This window comes from Mytilus californianus, unplaced genomic scaffold (genome assembly GCF_021869535.1).
Source record: "Mytilus californianus isolate M0D057914Y unplaced genomic scaffold, xbMytCali1.0.p SCAF_3, whole genome shotgun sequence".
Lineage (NCBI taxonomy): Eukaryota > Metazoa > Mollusca > Bivalvia > Mytilida > Mytilidae > Mytilus > Mytilus californianus.
In genome coordinates, this window is record NW_026262679.1 from 126,554,126 (window position 1) to 126,565,625 (window position 11,500).

Consider the following 11,500-nt stretch of genomic DNA (forward strand, 5'->3'; position numbering starts at 1 on the left):
TTTTTGTAAATATAACAATATGCTTATTGTTAATGGTAGACTTGGTGACAACAGTGGACACTTTACTTGCAAAAATGCTAGTGTAGTTGATTATAATATAAGTTCCCCATGTTTTCTCACACTTGTCGAAAATTTCTCTATATTAGAAACGAATACTTTATTTTCGGATATACATAATCCGTTATCATTAACTCTTAAAGCAGATATAATTGAAAATAAAGTGGTTGAAGATGAAACATCGTATGAAAAGATTAAAAACTGGGAGAGTACTAAAACTGCAGACTTTATTGATAATATAGACGGAGAAAGAGTAAACGAAATACTGACTCAACTAGTAAATATGGTTGACAACGCATCAATAAGTGAAACAACCATAAATACCGCAGTAGAGAGTATTAGTAATTTACTAACCGATGCAGCTAAGAGTACTTTCGGCACATATTCCCAGCAAAAAGTTCATCCAAATTTACAAAAATATAAGAAAGCATCCAAACCGTGGTTTGACGATGATTATCAGATAATTTGTGAAAATCAGTCAGGATTTAGAAATGGATATAGTACTACAGATAATTTATTTGTTATTTACATGTTATTTAGCTTAATGAAAAGTAAAAAGAAAAAAATGTATTGTGCTTTTATTGACTTCGCTAAAGCCTTTGATAGTGTATGGAGAAATGGATTGTATCAGAAATTGCTTGGACACGAAATTAATGGTAAAATTTATAACGTAATATTCAATATGTATAGTGGTATTAAATCAAGAATTGTATATAATGGTCAATCATCTGACTATTTTCCTTGTAATATTGGTGTAAGACAAGGAGAAAATCTCTCTCCTTTTTTATTCTCCCTATATCTGAATGATTTGGAATCTTTTTTACAAATGCATGATGTTTTGGGACTAAGCTGTATATCTGAAGAAATTGAGAATGAGATGAATATTTATATTAAGCTTTTTGCTTTATTATATGCAGACGATACTGTTCTATTTGCTGAATCAGTTGAATCTCTTCAGTCTCAACTTAATACATTTAGTGAATATTGTAAACTTTGGAAACTTAGTGTAAATTCTAGTAAAACGAAAATTATGATTTTTTCTAGTGGACGTTTATCGAAAAATCCTCATTTTTATTTTAATAATATTGAATTAGAAGTTGTCAAAGAAATTCCATATTTGGGATTGACTTTTTCGAGGACAGGTAGCTTTGCAAGTACTAAAAAGATATTAGTTACTAAGGCATATCGAGCTATGTACGATGTACTTAAAAAGGGGAGAGTTCATAACCTTTCTGTGAGATGTCAGTATGATTTGTTCGATAAGATAGTGAAGCCTATTTTACTTTATGGGTGTGAAATTTGGGGGTTCAGTAATATAGATATTATAGAGAGAGTACATTTGAAATTTTGCAAGCTACTACTGAACTTGAAGAAGTCGACCCCAAACTTTATGGTTTATGGCGAACTTGGTGTCTATCCCATGGCAGTCTACATTAAACTGCGTATGGTAAATTATTGGTGTAGAATTGTTCACGGCAAAGAAAATAAGTTGTCACACATTTTGTATAACTTTATGTTTTTTAAATATTCACAGAATAATTGTACGTCTGAATGGGTTATTTTTATAAAAAATATTCTTGAAACATGTGGCTATAGTAATATCTGGTTAGCACAAACTGGCTTTAACACAAAATGGCTAAATAATAGTTTAAAACAGAAGTTATTTGACCAATTTCAACAAAACTGGCGTTCAGATATATGTAATTCGTCAAAAGGTTTATCGTACAGATTATATAAGGATAAGTTTGAATTCGAAAAATATTTAGATATATTACCAGATAGAGATAGGGTTATATTTTGTAGATTTAGAACTGGTAATCATAGATTACCAATTGAAACTGGTAGATGGATAGGTTTAGATAGAGAAAGGAGATATTGTAATTTATGTCAATGTCAAGAATTAGGTGACGAATTTCACTTTCTTCTGAATTGTAGATCCCTAGACGACTCAAGAAAACTGTTTTTGGATAATTGTTATTGTAACAGAGTAAATGTAATTAAATTTTGTAAATTATTACAAACAACACATAGAAATAAGTTAAAAAATATATGTAAATTTATAAAGGTTATAAATTCATTAGCAGGTCTTCCTGGTTAGCCTTTGTCTATCTGTTTTTCTATTATAATAACTAAATGATCTTGTATAGTAATTGTAACATTCATATCTTGTCATGTGCACAATTTATTTTGTATACTATGTATTATTATTTCATTCTTTGTACCAATGTGTATACAATGGTTTTAAAGAATAAAATTGTCTTGTCTTGTCTTGTCTACAAACTATTCCAGTTTTTGCATATTTTAAAAAAAAACTGTAAAAGTGTCAGGCTTATCAAGCAAAAGACAATTTCTGCATATACATAGTTGTTTTTTCAATGGAATTGTTGTCTTTTTACCAATAAAAAAATCAAGCTTGTGGGAAAAACATCAAGAAAATGTTATAAACACTTATTAAAGTGATTACATTTTAACTTCTAAAATTACTTGTTTCAGTGATTTTAAAAAGTCTGTGTGAAAATTTTTAATATTTCACAGCCAAAATCACTCCAGGGAGTGATTCTGAAATCACTTGTTTAAGTAGTACCCCTGACTGATTATCATAAAAATTTTATTCTTGAAATCACTTGACAATAATTAGATCAGGAAGACTGCTTTCAACATTCTATTAAATATAATATATATCATTAATAATTGAATATTTACAGATTCTAGCTACCACCTGATTATATAAGATAATTCAATTAAATGTATTTGATGTCTCAGGTGTAATAATTTAAATGACATGTTAATGGGTGATTACCACAAGTGTCAAAATTGGTTAATCTAATTAAATTTCGGTACTTTAATTGTGTCGGTGAACTTGCTATGGTCAACATTAATTTTGGACTAAAAAATATCAGCTTAACAAATTACTTCATGTATCTAAACATTTTCAAAAATGAATTAAAATTACAAAAAAAAATAAAATGTATTTAAAATATAAATGTCACAAATATAAATATATTATGGTTTTAATAGCTAGGGGTTTTCAGTATGCTCCCAATTTATATTGGCCATTCAGTTGGGGGCGTAGCGTTAATGAGTCGACCCTAAATAGAAAAATTAAATTTTATTTGAATAATGAATGTCAAATTATAAAAAGAATTAACAATAACACGATAATGATGTCTGAAGTATTATTATTTCGAAGTTCTGTGGTGTTCTGTGGTAAAAAGACGCTCCCACGGCTGTTATGCAGACAAGCCGGTAGGTCTATTCACCGCAACACCCCCCCCTTCCCCCTTCCCGCTCACCGCAAGACTCCACTGAACACCCTAAAATAATCTGAAACTGAAAAAAACAATATTTTTGTTATGTTATCTTATCTATTTAACGTATTGTAGTAAAAAAGTTAACAAATAAAAACGACCAATTAATAACACCTAGGTAGATTGATAAAAGATGTAAATAGCACATAAGTTTAAACACTTGATTTTAAAAATTCACAGTCTTACCTGTATATAAAGATTTTTAAACTTAAGCACCCCAACGCACTGTGTAAATATCCGTGTAAATATTTGATCAAGCATTAAACTCATATATCCCAAGTGGGAGTGTTCCGATATATAATGGAGGAAAATACTTGTACAGAACAGAACACCATACAGGTACATGCATGACATGTGAACCTCCCAACGGGAGTACAATTATCCCGTCAGGGGTCTCGTCCCGTCCTCCCGTTGAAGAGAAAAAAATCCCGTAAATGAAATATTTCATGAATGAAAACTTTCAGCCGCCATTTTTGATCATTTCTTACTACGATGTTTATTATTGAAGAGGTAAAAACCCGAGAGTACTGAACATAACCCGTGTAACTGACATTACCTGAAGTTAAATTTAACCTGTAAATCAAAGAACATGCATAATTATATGGCTTCACTTGCCAGCTTGGGTGTCAAACATACTGGAAATTTTTTTTTTTTTTTTTTTTTTTTTTATTGAAAGTAAATATCTTTTATTACATATCTGCTGTTTTAACAATTTACTCGGATTACAGCGTTAGCCCGAGTATCCCTGTTATTAGTTACTGAATTTCCAGGGAAAAAGTTCAGTAAAAAAATTAGTCAATTATTAAAAAATATTACATATACATTCTTTAAAATACAGTGTATACATATAAAGTATCGAATTCTGTGGTATAAATCACGGGTTTACGGAACATCTATTTGTTCCGAAATGTTATTCATTTTCCCATATTTATAATCAATCATTGACACAGTGATTTTGTACTTGACCTTTTGTGCTGGATTAGTTAACCTGTTTACTAATTCATTGTCCGAAAACTAGTGCCAAAAAAGCACATGTTTGTAGTTAACAAATTGTTGGATTAGATTAAACTAGTTTGGTAAGTATTATATATTATACTGGTAATCAACGAGTTTTACCTCAGGCTAACTGCCATTGTGTGATAAAAGCTTTGTGTATTTAAAAATAATTGAAATACATTTTGGGTTACTTCCCTTGTTTTATCCTGTTTTAAGTTACTTTCCTTTAAATAATGTAAGTTGTTAAAAGAATATAAATGAAATATAAATTGAACAAATAATCATATAAGGATGGTAATTAAATGATTTTAAATGTCTTAGGACTAATAAAAAAATAATAATTTGGAAATTATTTGAGGATTCTATACTTCTTTTCAAGGCTTAAATTGAAATTTATATAATAAGTATGACATTTAGAATCAGTCTGTGTAAAAACAAGCATCAAAAATATTCTATTTGCAGTTGAGGATAATAAAATAATGTTCTTTTAGCATTGTTTGTTTTAGTGAACAATGAATAAAAAAAAAGAAATAGAAAAGAAATTAAATTAAATTATGTTGATAAAAAAAGAATGTCAGATTGAATAAAGATAAAGAAAATTTATAAGTAAAAGGGTACTATAAACATATTACATTTGGATGGAAAGTAGAAGAAAAAACACTTTAAAAGACAATTTCTACATCACATGGTTACATTTATGACAAAATTTATGTCGATAAAAAACCTCCTGATCTGAGTCCTAATCTCCTGACCAAAATTTCCCAATCTCCTGATCTGAGTTTCACAGTCCATCACATGTATGGAACACCCAAAAGAGTAGAAAAGTCATCAACATTGCAATTCGTACCTTGAACCTCCCTAGCCAAATGGTCCAAGCTTGTCTGGCAAAACAGCCTTTGGAGTCAGAGCAACCTGGACTACATAACTAGACATAATAATTAGTTAATAAAAAATTGTCGTTCTGAACAAGCATTAATATGAGGCAGGTGTTACCTGTGAAAGAGGACGAAGTAGGTATGAATAATTATTTAACTTGATTTTTGTAAAATTAAAATGACAGTAAATTGTACTAAGGCTGCCATCATGTATTTTTACATCTCACAAATTATGACATAAAAAAATCACCTTTATTGTATAATATGAGGCAGGCTTTACCTGTGAAAGTGGACAAAATCTGTATACATTATTTTTTTTATCTAGAGCATATTTTAACTTCAGAATCTGTTGAAAATGAAACGGAAATACGGAAACGTTTCGGACGTTGATCATGTTGTTAGGGATTTTAGTTGTGACATCATTTTCTATGTAAACAAAGAAACGCTATCATCAGGTAATGTTTTTATTCATATCAAAGAATTATCAAAAACAACAAATTTACGGGAAACAATATGATGCTCCTTCCAATATTTTACTCAAAGTCTTGAAAGAGATTTCTGCGCAAATGTGGGAAACTAAAAAAATTAGAAAAAAAAGTTGATGATTTTGAGTTCATTAGTATATATATTTTTTTTTCTTCATTTTATTGATTTTCTTACCGTAATTGGGGACTGTGTCCCCATATAATCTTCTGTTTGAGTGCCCTTTTTATAAATCAATAAGAATTTAACTCATATAGAAAATTTATTTTAAAAGTTTCCAAACAAAAAAAAAAACATTAATTGAGAAAATATCTTGATCTTAGACATGACAAAAAAGTAGTTAGATTTTAATACATTATTAAGTCTGTATCAAAAATGGGAAGATGATTATTAACTAAAAATATTGTGTCAGTGATCTACATAATGGTGCCCAGATTAGATCCTTGGCCTGTTTCTCTGTTCATTGTCTAAGAAAAACAACATTACTGTACAAATTTCTGCATATAGCTATGTTGGTATATGTACAGTAATGTAGTTTTTTTAGACAATGAACAGAGAACCAGGTCAAGGGTACCTATATCCCATGGTGATGATACACAGTGTAGATGAAAAATGAGATACATTGTACATGATGAGATTTAACAAATAGAGTTATCCCACTTTGTACTGGTTCTCCCCTATATATTTGGTCCTCCTTAAATTGCATGTCATGTCAGTTTGGATAATGTATGATTGACCTTGTGATTTGTATTGATTTTCTATGCATAAATAAGCTCTTCAATTGAGAAATATAGAATTTATAATAGGAGGTAACTCTACCTATAATTTTTTAAAGAATTATATAATTATACACAATTACTTGTTCTCGTCCTATGAAATGTCTTGCATAAATCACCATATTAGTAGTAGTATCAAGCTTTTTGTTGCAAATAAGGAGAGTTAAAGTCCAAGTCATATGTATGTAGTGCTAAGTCTAAATTTCTGGAAATGTTCATATTTCTGTCTGGTAAGAGAGATCTTTTCCTATGTAACCTAACTACTATAGATGAATTACTGAATATGCTTAAATTAATATTTTTGTTTCAGGCTTTTCAGCAATGGTGTTTTCATTTGTTAATGGGATGTATCAGAACCAATTGGGGAACATTGAAATGGCCAACAAAATGATGAGGTACAGAGTATATTCTTCTGCATTTACAATGGCCGCATTATTTGGTGGCACCTATTATCAGTTTCTTAAGTTTAGAAGAAAGAAAGCAGAATTTGAGAGAATATATGAGGAGAGGAAAGAAGAATATGAGAGAACATTGCAACTTAATCAACAAAATCATATCAACAATTCATAATGAAACATCATAACAATCACAGACTGCAGTACACAAATGTTATAATATAATTATTGTTCCTTTTTGTTGCAAGAAACTGAACTTGCTGAAGGTGGAACATATTTATGACAAAAGAACACCAGTGGCTGCCAGAGAAAGTTTTAGTAGAGTGCCACAATAATCCATAAAAAGGGATAACAATAATTGCCAAAAATATTGCACAGTACAACAGACCACAACAACACTCAATTGCAACTCTCCTCTGAAAATCACAGACATACAAACAACAATGAACAACACATGGTCCAGGTATAGCCTGATTTGGTACAGGTACAAAATGTTGTGGGTTAAAACATAAACCAGTTTTACGTGCATACCAACCTCCCCATATGTCATGTAACTGAACAAATAGTCATTTTTGGGCCCTTTATAGCTTGCTGTTTGGTGTGAGCCAAGGCTCTGTGTTGAAGACCGTACTTTGATCATGACCTATAATGGTTTACTTTTAGAAATTTTTACTTGGATGGAGAGTTGTCTCATTGGCACTCATACCACATCTTCTTATATCTAAATAATAAGACATACTAAGAAAAATATAAACATGTGGAACTTGTTAATTCTGTGTCACAGTAATTTATATTGACTATCTATGACAAACCCTTCTTTTCTCTAGTAAACAAAGAACAAGAATAAATGTTATCAATTCACCCTGATGAGTTTTAGGACTAGGAACAAGTATGTTATTATGAATACAATGTATTCTGCATGTATTGAGTGTTTCATTGTTTACATGTGAGTTGATTATATTTATATGAATTTACTGTTATACAAAATTCATCATATAATATGTATATGGTTTAGTTGCTAAAATTCAGATGATGTGTTTTAATTTATTTATTAGTTATCTCCCATTGTGCGCTTTTTGGAATACAAAATTGAAGGCTGTACTGTGACCAACAGTTGTTTCAATCTGCTTCATTTGGAGTCAGTTGGGTAGTTGTCTCATAGGCAATCATACTACATCTCTTTATTTAATACTAAAGATATCATAGGTTTTGGATGACATAATTTGAGTTAGAGTTATTTCCCTTGGACTCTATTTTGGAGTACAAGCTGTTGGTTTTCTTACATGTATTTGACCAAACAAATTGAAACATGCAATACACACAACTGTGATAGGAAGTCCTCACTAGATCGTAGTGATGAATTAAGCAAGGCAAACAGAATACAATTTTTTCAGAACAACCCTTTTTCTAAAGTCTAGCAGTTAGTTATAACAAGTTGAATTTGGCTGATTTATAGGGAATTTGTGCACTTAGACCTCCTACATGGCAATGAAGTGGGAGTAATTCTTGCTCTAACTGTGTAAATCAAAACCTATCTATAATCCATTTAAGTTCTATGGATGATAAAAAAATAAGAATTTTAAATAATGTTGTTTGCATTGCAGTTTATATGTATTTTTGTAGCATTTAAAAAATAAATTATTTAAACAAGGTAAATAATATGTAATGGGGTGAATGAACTGGCTGTGAAAGCAACTTGTCAGGTGATCTATTCATAATTCCATACAACATGATATGAAGTGTGACTAACTAACCTTGGTCAATTGTCCTTCATCATACTTGTACTTTAGTGAATGGTACTTCTATTTTCAAATGAATGGTTTTTGGAGTAATAAACTGTCCCTCACTCTCTATAGGTTGGATTGTGATATTCATATTTACTGAAGAAACCTAGGCAACTTTCTTTTTTTATTAATTTACCAAAAATTATGTTAAAGAGTTCATATTGCAGTAAGAAAAGATGTCATTTTGACAAAGGGAATAGCCCCTTGTATGTTCAAATGCAGAAGAAGGGAAAAAAACACATGTGTTCATCTTAGTGTGTGTGTGTATTTGTATCAGAGTGGAATGTTTTTTTATGTCTATTTGTTCACATGTTGAACATGAACACAGACCTCAGACAAAATGTATCAGGAGGGATGTCTCCCAACTTGTAGCAGAACCTTGACAGGGATACACATATGCATAATTTAATACCATGTCATGTGACTGTCAAGACCACTGCGGTAAATGTGTTATCTGTAACTGCAGTTACGTATTTCCCAAGATGGCAAACGATATTTTTGGTAAGTATTTCTTTTGTCGATTTTGTAATAATTATGCATTATTTTTCGGTATTTCGTGTCTTTTTTTAACATATTACTAAATTTGAAACTGAAATACTAACGTTTTTTTCATAGTCCAACTGCTAAAAATAGAAATAAGCCGTCCAAAAAAAACTGCAGTTATGGATATCACGTTCACCCCAGTGAAGACTTGGAAAGGCTTTTAATGGTTTGCATGGGTATTTACACTTGCCCCATTATCTTAATTTCTAATTTCTTGCCCAACATAAAAATTAGACTGAGGAAAAAATACACCAGTCTTTTCCAACTATAGATAAGTTTAGGTCTTGTGTCTCATCATACATGTAGATACCGGGATGACTCGAGTCAGAGTGTCACCCCATCATTTTTTTCTTTTTAAGTTGAAATTGAGTCTTCAAGTAAGCCTGGTAGCTAATGTGTGCACATAAGTTTGTTTTATGAAGAAATCTGTATTCTCTTCATGTGTATTTAGTTGAATTATGTAAAAGTATTACCAGTTAAAGTGCTATATTCATTATTATCATATTTAAGTAACTATTCGACATTCTCATTAAATGCTTGCATCATTCTAATGACGTTGTTATATATTTTATATGGATGTATTATTATTTTATATAATGAAATACGAAATCCTTTCGCTTAGGGCTAAATATTATTCATACGATGTTCATAAAAGATGACCAAGCATTGTCTAACCTTATATACAGAGTTTCTAATGAAATCAAATTAATCAATCTCCACAATTTCTTATTATCTTTTTTCATCCTTATAAAGAATGTATTAAGTACCGGTACCGCCATAAGCTATCTTCTTAATTACTATATTTTTTTTGCAAGATATTGGTGACATTTTGTATATTTTAGATATTTTTAAACAAATCTCTGTAAACCATTTTCATACGTTTTACCATAAAACCATGATTGAAAATATAGTAAACACATTTAAAACCCTTAATGATTGATTAAGCAATAAAGTTATAATATTATTTGGCCTTTATTATGTTTATTGCATAAAATTGAATAGCCTCGATTAAGTTATACGCCGTAGTATTTTAATGCAGATACGGATACTATTTACTATATATAGTCTTGAAAATTGTGAAAATAGCCCAGTATAGCTGTGGAAAGAGAAAATAAGTGGTTGATAAATTTAGTACGTGTTCGATGCACTGGAGTCCCCAAAACTTATTATATACAGATCTGTTTCGTACTGCATTACAAAATATTTTTGTATATGTAGAAAGTGAAAATAGTTTAACGAAACGAATAATAGGAAGACCGTAAACAAAATTTATCATATATGCATACAGAATGAAATTTAAATTTAAAAACCTTTATAAAGTATGATATTAATGTAGTCTTGTTTCGGGGCAATACACACAAGAAACAATCTCAGGGTTACGGATTCTTTATTTCGAAATAATCCGTAGTATAATTAATCATAATCCAAAATGTTACCTTCATAGGTGAAGGTCTGAAATACAGTAATAACAAATCACACCAGGCTGATGCCAATATGGTGAATACCTTATAAACATGAAAACCAAACTCAAAAAAACAGAATGTAATTATACAATTTTCTAAGACTAGAAAATGGTGTCCAGCATCACAAAGTGACCATCTAGAATATAAACCTCCCGCCAAAGAATTGAGAACGAATCAATAACAATAAAACCGAATTGAAACACCAAATAAAGTCACACCTGAGCGTACCTGAAATTTACACTCAGTATAGTTTAACCATGCAATAAACTTAATGTTATAAGTATAATACTACAGTAGTAATAACTAATCTTCTGAAATGATAAAGTTAAGATTAAAAATATAGAAATATCAAACTAATACATATAAAATACCACTTTATCACACAAACAAAAATCACAATGCAGTCATAATGTCACATTAGATTTTATTTGGTATCTTCAAAAATAACTACCGCCTCGGTGGTCTCCGTCGTGGTGGCGTGTTCGCCTCGAGTGCGGGAGGTCCGGTCGTGGGTTCGAACACCGCCTGGGTCAAACCAAAGACTTTATATTTAGAATAGGTGTTTGCTGCTTCTTCGTTAAGCACGCAACATTAAGGAGTAAGAGCAAAGACTGGTCGGCTCGGAGTCCGAATAATGTGTCCGGGTAAGGTGACATGTCTTTCTGTGGACTGTTACCTTTGAACTAGCACGCTAAACATCCGGCTCAGCGTGTCGGTCTAGTAAAAAGCAGTAAATATTCATATTACATAACATGTTCTCGTCCTGAATATGCATATTAAGTTGCCACAGGACGTAAAGCAGCCATCCATCATCATCATA

At 30.7% G+C, this 11,500-nt stretch overlaps 1 long non-coding RNA gene across 1 annotated transcript; it reads left to right on the plus strand.

Moving 5' to 3' along the window:
* The first annotated feature begins 5,588 nt into the window (after positions 1 to 5,588).
* On the plus strand, positions 5,589 to 9,764 carry LOC127736136 (uncharacterized). Its single transcript, XR_007998820.1, has 2 exons — positions 5,589 to 5,691; positions 6,806 to 9,764. It is a non-coding gene; the product is annotated as an uncharacterized LOC127736136 (long non-coding RNA).
* The last annotated feature ends 1,736 nt before the right edge of the window (positions 9,765 to 11,500 follow it).